The 9,010-nt window shown below is 32.2% G+C and overlaps 1 protein-coding gene across 7 annotated transcripts in view; it reads right to left on the reverse strand.

The window, feature by feature from the left end:
- ADD3 (adducin 3) overlaps positions 1-9,010 on the reverse strand; it is a 168,261-nt gene that overhangs the window by 76,540 nt on the left and 82,711 nt on the right. The gene's annotated exons all lie outside the window — the stretch shown is intronic.

The following is a 9,010-nucleotide window of genomic DNA, read 5'->3' on the forward strand; positions in this document are numbered from 1 at the left end:
GAAGGAGTTGATTGTTTAATCTTAAGCTGGTAGACACACATCCTTTTACAAGTCTGATATTATCATAGAGTTAATAAGCAATGTTAGGGATAATCTTTGCTTGATGAACTTCAATTCAATGAGACTTTTAGCTTAGCATAAAATGCCCCAAGAGAGCCATGCTAACCTCCAAGTCTGACTAAAAAGAAAGCTGTGCAGAATTCTGCTACTGCAGGTGGGCAGCAATGACAAGGAACTTTTACCAAATGAAAAAGTCATTAAGCTCTTGGCACATTAACCAAAAAATGGTTATATTCATACATAATCATGGCTTCATTAACAACCAAATTAGAATCTTCTCTGAGGTTCCATATAACTTTCCTACGGTTACAGACAAAATGATTTCTAGAAGTCATGAATGTTGGTCACAGACAGACTCAGATCCACTAATGCCTGCAGAGAATCTATCTCTCTGTTTTTATAGATAGGTGGGATAAAATAATTGACCCCATGGTTATAGAACTACTTAAAACCTCCAGATTCTCTGATAAATGCTCTTTCTTCCATACAAAATTGCTTCTTAAAGGCAAAGAACATATAAATTACTTGGGATGGTATACTTTAAGTGATCTATGAGAGTCTATTTCAAAAGAGCATTGGGCATCTCTCAAACTAACATATTTCTACTACATTCTCTTTTGCTGACCCTCCTTGCCTTTTGGTTTTTATTTTAAATCTTCTAATCAAAACAGGAACTGATAAAATTATGGCATGCTAAGACATGTACAAGTGTGACATTTCCTGAAAGATCACATCAGACTTGCCTAATTTCTTACTGCCTTCTTATCTTCAATTTGATAAGAAGTGGGGAGAACAGGATCAACCTGATATTGAAGAGATTGCTTATGTGTGTCTAAATGGCAGATTCTCCAGGTAGGCCCAAAGATCTCAAGGACTAAAAACAATGATGTACAAACTTCACTGGAGATGAATAGGAATGAAAATATAGTGGAGAATAAGGAGAGTAAGTAAAATAAAATATTATTTTGAGTCTACAATGTATAAAGCACTAAATAAAAAAATAGGTGAAAGCTGAGATTCAAATTTCCCTAATTAGAAGAATTCTTCACTTTGTTAGACTTCCAATTCATGTAAAGTTTCCTTCACAAGAATATTGAAGTATATATAGCCTATTGGGAAGAACACTAGGTTAGTAGCTGAGTATATTCTTGGATAAATCATGGATTTTTCTCTTAATTTTTATGTACACACACACACATATATATATATATATATATACACACATACACACACATGTGTACACATATGTATAAATATAAATCTCACCTCTCATAGGGCTGATAAGAACAAAGGAGACAAGAGATGCAAAAGTGTTTGGACAACTATCAAATACTCTAGAAATATGAGATATTCTTATTGTTATTATCCATGTTAACAAGTGGTCCTTATTGATTTTTGAAGATATCTGAGTTGAACTGCCTGATTTATATAAGTGAGAAAAATCCTAAAACTAAATTTGTGGGCAGAAAAGTCTTTAAAGTCTGAAGAAAGTAGAGGGTTGCTTTCAAAATAGGTATAAAATAGGTCTAAGACAATGTTAAACAAAATGAAGAAGCTCTGGGGAAGAGTTAGATAACTGACAGAGGTGATTAAGTGATTCTTCTTTATAGAGGGGCAGGAATCAATGAAAGAAAGCATCATGGTGGGAAGATCAGCAAAACAAACAAACAAACAAAAAAAGCACACCAGAGAAGAGGAAATAAGAATTGCTGGAAGCCTATTCCATAAATTACTAGTAATTGTTCTTTGTCACTCTCTAGCTAGGAAGTAGAAATACTGCTTGGGCTAGACAATCCCTTAGAAAGTCAAGAGGGAATAGGTGAGAAGAAACAATTCTCTAAAAAAGATTTGTAAACTATTAACATTTCTTACTTTCTTTCAAGTAGGCTTTGTCTTCACCTGAGATAGTTAATAAACTCATTGTTTTCAAACATGTTTTGCCAAAATTTAATCAAAGCTTCATTTTATTTCAAATAATTCTTTGCTTTAGTAAAATATCAATATACTTAGTAAGTGTAGTTTGCCAGTTAATAAGATGTGACAAGGCTTTGAAACTCATGATGTTCTAATAGGCTTATTTATTATTATATTAGAATACTTCTTTTATTGTCATAATATTTCTTTTATTATATTATAAATACTTATTTTATCATAATAAAATTTATTATTTATATATGATAAATATATCTATTATATCTTATAATTATTACATAAAATATTATGTATTAAAATAATGTAACAATACAAAATATATATTATATAAGTCTTTGGGAAATGATTTCAAGTAAAAGATTCACTTTTAACTATTAAATGTATTTTACCCATTCTTACTGTTTCCTACAAGTATTTCTTTCTAAATACCTGATCATTTCTTTAACCATATGATCATCAGTTATTGTAATCTTTGATCAGATATCATTGAAGCAGAGACGTTTGAAAAGCATGCTCAAAAATCAGAAATTTTGGCATTCATTTCCTTCAGAATACTAAACCTCTCACTCTCAAAAAACACTGTACAACCAAAGCATACCTCAAACTTAAACTGATTATTTCAGACTGTAATCCCTAAAAGGCAGAGTTATATGTTATCAGATTTATAGACTCCTTTACACCTCCTAAAGCAGAGGTTCTTAATATTATTTTTTCCCACATATCCCTTAGGCAGTCTGGTAAAGTCTAATGACTCTTCAGATTAATATTTTTAAATTCATAAAATAAAAAATTAAAGCTACAAAGGAAAGCAATCATTGAAATAGTTATAAAATATATTTTAAAACAAATTGATGGACCCCAGGTTAAGAGGATGTGCCTCACAGAGTGAGCACAAAGCATTTATGAAGTGTCTGAGTGTTTGAGGGAGGCATTGATGATAATGGAGACTCAAAAGCAAAACAGGCTGTGCCCCTCAGAAGTTTATATTCCACTGGGGAGACTTGGAGGTATACATGTTAAGTATATAAAAAATAAATACTAAGTAATTAAGGTGCTGTGTTTAGTTTGGCTCCTTAGTGACTTAAAATGCTTGATAAGTATGACAAATCGTTTTTGAAACAACTCCTTAGGATTTTTATTTATACATTTTGTTATCTCCTAGATTTCTTTCTGTATTTTTCCCTTTAACCCCTCCCAAAGAGCTATCCCTCATGACAAAGAATTTTTTTTAAAGGAAGAGAAAGAATAGGAAAAAAAATTACCAAGACTAATCAACTTATTTTTAAAACTCTGATGTTATATGCAATGTTCCAAACCTCTGGACCCTGAACTCTACAGAAGAGCAAGGGGAGGTGTTGTCTCATAGTTCATCTTTGGGATCAAGTTTATTTTTATAATTGCACAATATTTAGTTTCCATCTTTTGGTAGTGGTCCTTTGTTCCATTTCCGTTGTGTTTATTGATTATATTGTTTCCTAGTCTTCCTTTCTTCAAATTGAATCAATTCATACGTAGTTTTACATTCTGCTCTGTTTTTATCATGCTTATTATTTCTTATAACACAATAATATTCCATTATGCTTATTCCACACTTTGTTTAGCCACACTGCCATCAATTGGCAACTGCTTTGTTTCCAGTTCTTTGCTACCACCAAGAATACTGCTATAAATATGTTGGTACTTGTAAAGCCCTTTTTTTTTGGTCAATGACCTTCTTGGGGTATATACCTTGTAGTAGAATCTCTGGTCAAAGTGACATTGTAGCCACTTTCTTCTCATAATATGAAATTGCATTCAGAATGCTTGGAACAATTTATAGCTCCACCAACTATTTGTGTACACTTGTCTCCTTATAACCTCTTAAAATGTTCACATCTTTTGTCATCAATGCCAGTTTGTTGAATGTGAAGTGATTCAGTCTCTGGGTTATTTTGATTTTCACTCTTTTTATTAATGATTTGGAACATGCTTTCAGATGACTATTAATAGTTCACAAATCTGTTTTAAAGAATTGTTTCTTCACACCTTTTCACTCCTGACTTTCTAAGGGATTGTCTAACCCAAGCAGTATTTCTACTTCCTAGCTAGAGAATGACAAAGTAATTGTAAGTTGTGGAATAGGCTTCCAGCAATCCTTATTTCCTCTTCTCTGGTGTGCATTTTTGTTTTTTGCTAATCTTCCCATCATGATACTTTCTTTCATTGATTCCTGCCCCTCTATAAAGAAGAATCACTCAATCACCTCAATAAGCTTTGATCCAGAGATTCCACTAATAAGTTTATGCTTCAAGGAGGTAATTGATAAGGTCACCATGGAACTCAAAAATATTTAAAAGCAGTCTTCTTTATTTAGCAAGGAATTGGAAACAAATTCATCAATTTGTGAAAGGCTAAGCAAATTACTATCCATGTTTGAAATGATAAATATGATGAATACAAAGAAAGATTTACAATTGCAAAGCAGAAAGAGCCAAGAAAAAGGTATGCTCAAGGACTTTAACAATGTAAATAGATCATAAAAAAATCAATTTTGCAAAATTGTGAACAACAAGCATCACTCAAAAGAAAAGAGAAGATATTCACATCCCATTTCTTTGCAGAGGTGGGAGATCCACAGTGTTGCAACATTCCACAAATGCAGATTTTTTGGGGTGATTGTTGGACAACTTGCCAAATGCTAATCCTTGGCTGACTGACTGAAGTGCTGGATTATGAATATATCTTATCAAAACACACCTGAGAACAGATGTGGAATATTGTGCTGTGTTTAGTTTGGCTCCTTAGTGACTTAAAATGTTTGATGATAAGTATGAGCATATTCTTAATACTTACATAGTAGGTAAATGAGAGCAGTTATAAAACGAAAAAATTAAAAATAGCCAGCCAACTTGACAGGAGAGTTTATTTTATAACTTTAATTAAACCAAAAGGGATAATAATGTCCCTTCCAGCTTAATATCCTATGAGCTGGGGACAGCTGGATGGCAGAGTGGATAGACCACCAGCCCTGGAGAGGGATCTGAGTTCAAATCCAACCTCAGGCACTTAATAGTTACCCAGCTGTGTGACCTTGGGCAAGTCACTTAGCCCCACTGCCATAAATAAATAAAATTTAAAAAAAGAACAAGAAATGAAAAAATTCTGTGAGCCTATTAATTTTTTTTAGAAATTATATTGAGACAATAGTATACATAATAAGGCTGTACTTTAATTTCTTCAGTTAAGTCCTCATAAAAATACAATTTATATCCAATATTAGTATATTCCCTAAAGTGATTTTTTTTTTGGTGAAACTTTTTCCTGGACAAATTATTTGAAATGAAAAAGCAAATTTTTCTACTATGCATTGTGGTTGGACAAAAAAATAATACCTAGTATTTACAGAGTACTTTATGGTTTGCAAATATTTAGAGATATCTCATTTTATCTTCACAACTCTGGGAGGTAGGTTTTCTTATTGTCATCTCCATTTTACCAATGAGGAAACTGAAGCTGACAAAGGTTAAATGAAGAAGCTGGAGTCATAGAACTAATATGTACCTGAAACTAGATTTGTATTCATGTCTTCCCAATTACAGGTTCAATACTTACTCCACTACCTCATTATATTGCCTCAGCTCTTTAGATGAAGTCTGCCAATGCAAAAAATTATATTTTTAACAATAAATTGCTCTTTGGGGGGAAAAATGGCTCACTTTTACTTTTTCTCCAAAATATCACCACCATTGAAAACCTATTTTTAAAAAATCCTTCTTGGTTTCTACAGTTTTGTTTTTTTCCTTGAGTAATAGAAATCTTGAAACTATTAGGATAAATAATCCTATCTTACTTTTTTTTTCTCTTGAAGATCTCCCTGAAATTTTTCTACAAGCTTAAGTAGGGTTTCATGAGCATTTCACTTCTAGGCAGATTATTCCCTCTTAGAAAACTCTTGGGGCTGAGAAAAGGGCAAGTTTGAGGACCACAGAGTAATGTTAATTTTTTACTTAAACCTGGATAGTAATTTCCTTAGCCTTTCACAAATTTTGATAAATTTGTTTCCAATTCCTTGCAATAATAAAAAGGACTGCTTATAAATATTTTGAGTTTCATGATGACCTTCTTATCAATTACTTCTTGAAGCATAAATTAGTGGAATCTTTGGATCAAAGTATATGAGTGTTTTAGTCACTTTATTTTCATAATTCTAAACTTTTTTCCTTTTATAGTGATTAACATTAATAATGTACCAGGTAAGGGCACACAACAATTTCATCAAAAATGAAAACAATTAAAACTACCAGCACTTATTCTGTCAATGAATACTGATATTTGTGGGAAACACCAGGATATTTTTTTTTGGTTTAGAAAATTTGGGGAGTAAACTGATTATAAATGCATATACAAACAACACACACACACACACACACACACAACACACAACACACACGCTATGCATACATTTCACATTTATATAAAGGTTGGCAAATTGAATGTCTGAAAAACAAGTGAGCTATACTTTCTCCGTTAGTTACTGTAATCATTATAAAATAGAGTAAAATTAAAGATTTTCCACATTTAAGTATATGTAGATAAATATAAGTTATTGTTTGTTCTTCTGTTATAGACTACATATAATATGTGTAATATTTAACTATGAACTGCTTTGAGAAAACCAGATACTTGTAGCAAATATATGAATTTGTCAAAGTTCCTAATAAAAAGCAGTTGAACTCAAATGAGATAAAACATGTAAGATATTTTGTAAATCTTAAATTATATATTCAATATATAACCATTACCATCATCATGATAGTAATAATTATATTTTATATATTAATAACATATAGTCATATAACAACAACATAATTGTAATGACCAATCTGGGTCCAAGAAAACCCACAATGACATATACTTTCTGTCTCTCTGTAGTAAAGTAGTTGATTACTGGTATAGAATGTTGAGGTTTTGTTTAAATATTTTTCTTTGTTAAAAAGAAGGTTCAAATGGTGGGAAAAAAAGATGGGAAGGGAAAAAATCAATTAAAAACAAATAATAAATTGCAATAATAAATTAAAAAGACAAGTTTATTCCACAAGGTACTTTCTGAATTTATGCACATCTAATACTTTAACCCTAGCAAAGGGAAATAGGCTGAAAAACCTGTCTGTCTTCAAAAACTAGGAGTTCTGAACTTTTGGTAGTTGAATTCGTCATTGAAGCAGATTTCTACAAAGAATTTCAGGGAGATTCATCAAAATATGAATTGCCTAAGTGTTTTCAAGTCACAGAAGTGGGAAGTGATCACACACACACACAAAAACACACACACCCCTCCCCCAAGGAAACAAAGGACAGAAACTAGCAGTGATCATAGATAAGACCAAGTAATCACAGTGGAAATAAGAGACACACCCACAGGAAGATAGTGAGTGAACAACTTTGGTTTTGTTTAACAGAAAGATTTTATAGTCTTCTCTGTGAAGAAAGGGGGAAAAATGTGTATTTTTATTATGGGGGAAAAATTTAGTGTAGAATAAGAGGCTTTCATTTTTAGAACCAATCTAATAAAGGCAAAATGGACTAATAGTAAAAGAAAATCAAATTTACAAATTCTCAGTTGGGAAAAAAGTGGCAAAGAAAAGGATTGTTCTTTTTCCGGGGGTTGCATGATAACTAAGGTGCTAAGTACATAAGCTTCCTAAGTATAACTGATCATGTGATCCTCCTGCTAGAGACCTGTCAGGGTTACTGTGACATCTAAGATGAAACAGAAAACTCCTAGGTCTGACATCTGAAGCCCTTCACAGTCTGGTTCAGATTCCAGCTGAGGCTCAGAGCAGAGCTCAGAACAGGAAGAAGAGAAGGGGATCAGGGAAAATTTGTTCCTGTGTTGTGATCATCATTATTTTACAAGGATTTCACTTTTTAAAATAGGCGTTCTCACTGTAGTTCTTTTTTTTTTTCAGATTTGTAAAGGGTTTTATTTTTCTTCTTGAATTTTACAATTTTCCCCCTAATCTCACTTCTCTCCCCCACTCCCCATAGAAGGCAGTCTGATATTCTTTACATTGCTTCCATGTTATACACTGATCAAAATTGAATGTGTTGAGAGAAATCATATCCTTAAGGAAAAAATAAAATATAGGAGATAGCAAAACTTACATGATAAATAACTTTTTTAATCTTTGGTCTTTTTTTTTAAACCACACTTCTTTCTTTGAATACAGATAGTATTCTCCATCACAGAAACCCTAACATTGTCCCTGATTATTGTACTGATGAAATGAGCAAGTCCATTAAGGATGATCATATTGATTACCATATTGCTGTTATGGTGTACAATGTTCTGCTTTTGCTCATCTCACTCAGCATCAGGTCATGCAAGTCTCTGTCTCTCTCTCTCTCTCTCTCTCTCACCCCCCGAATATCATGTTACAGTTTTTTTTTGGTGAAAAATTGGATCTGTCTAATAAATGTAAATATTTTGAAATCAGGGAACTTTATTTTTGTCTTATATTCTCATGGCCTAACACAGTGCATAACCCAAAATGTAAATGTTGGATATTGTACTGTGCCATGAGAATACAAGAAAAAAATTAAAGTTCCCTGATTTCAAGATTTTCCATTTATTAAGATACAATATTTCACATATATATGTATCAACATGTAATAAATACTAGGAAGATTGGTTTGGACAAAATGAATTCAAGCTTTACTTCCAAAAAACCTTCCTTCAGAAATGAATAAAACATTGGCAATTTTAATTGCAAAAGCATAAATATTACAGCATAAAATAATGCAACAAGTACTAGATTTGGAATCAGAGCTGTGTTCAAATTCCAGATGCCATTGATTTTGGTGACTTTGGGCAACTTTATTACTTCAAACCCTTCCCTACTTCAGTTTTCTTCCTCTGAAAAAATGGAAGAATTAGTGACCTCTGAGCTTCTTTTCTAGCTTTAAGCTTAATTTCAATTATTAAAACAGTAGGTGCCTACTCTGTACATTGCTCATTCATTGGAGATACAATTAAAAA

Source organism: Macrotis lagotis, chromosome 4, assembly GCF_037893015.1.
Source record: "Macrotis lagotis isolate mMagLag1 chromosome 4, bilby.v1.9.chrom.fasta, whole genome shotgun sequence".
Taxonomy (NCBI): Eukaryota; Metazoa; Chordata; class Mammalia; order Peramelemorphia; family Peramelidae; genus Macrotis; species Macrotis lagotis.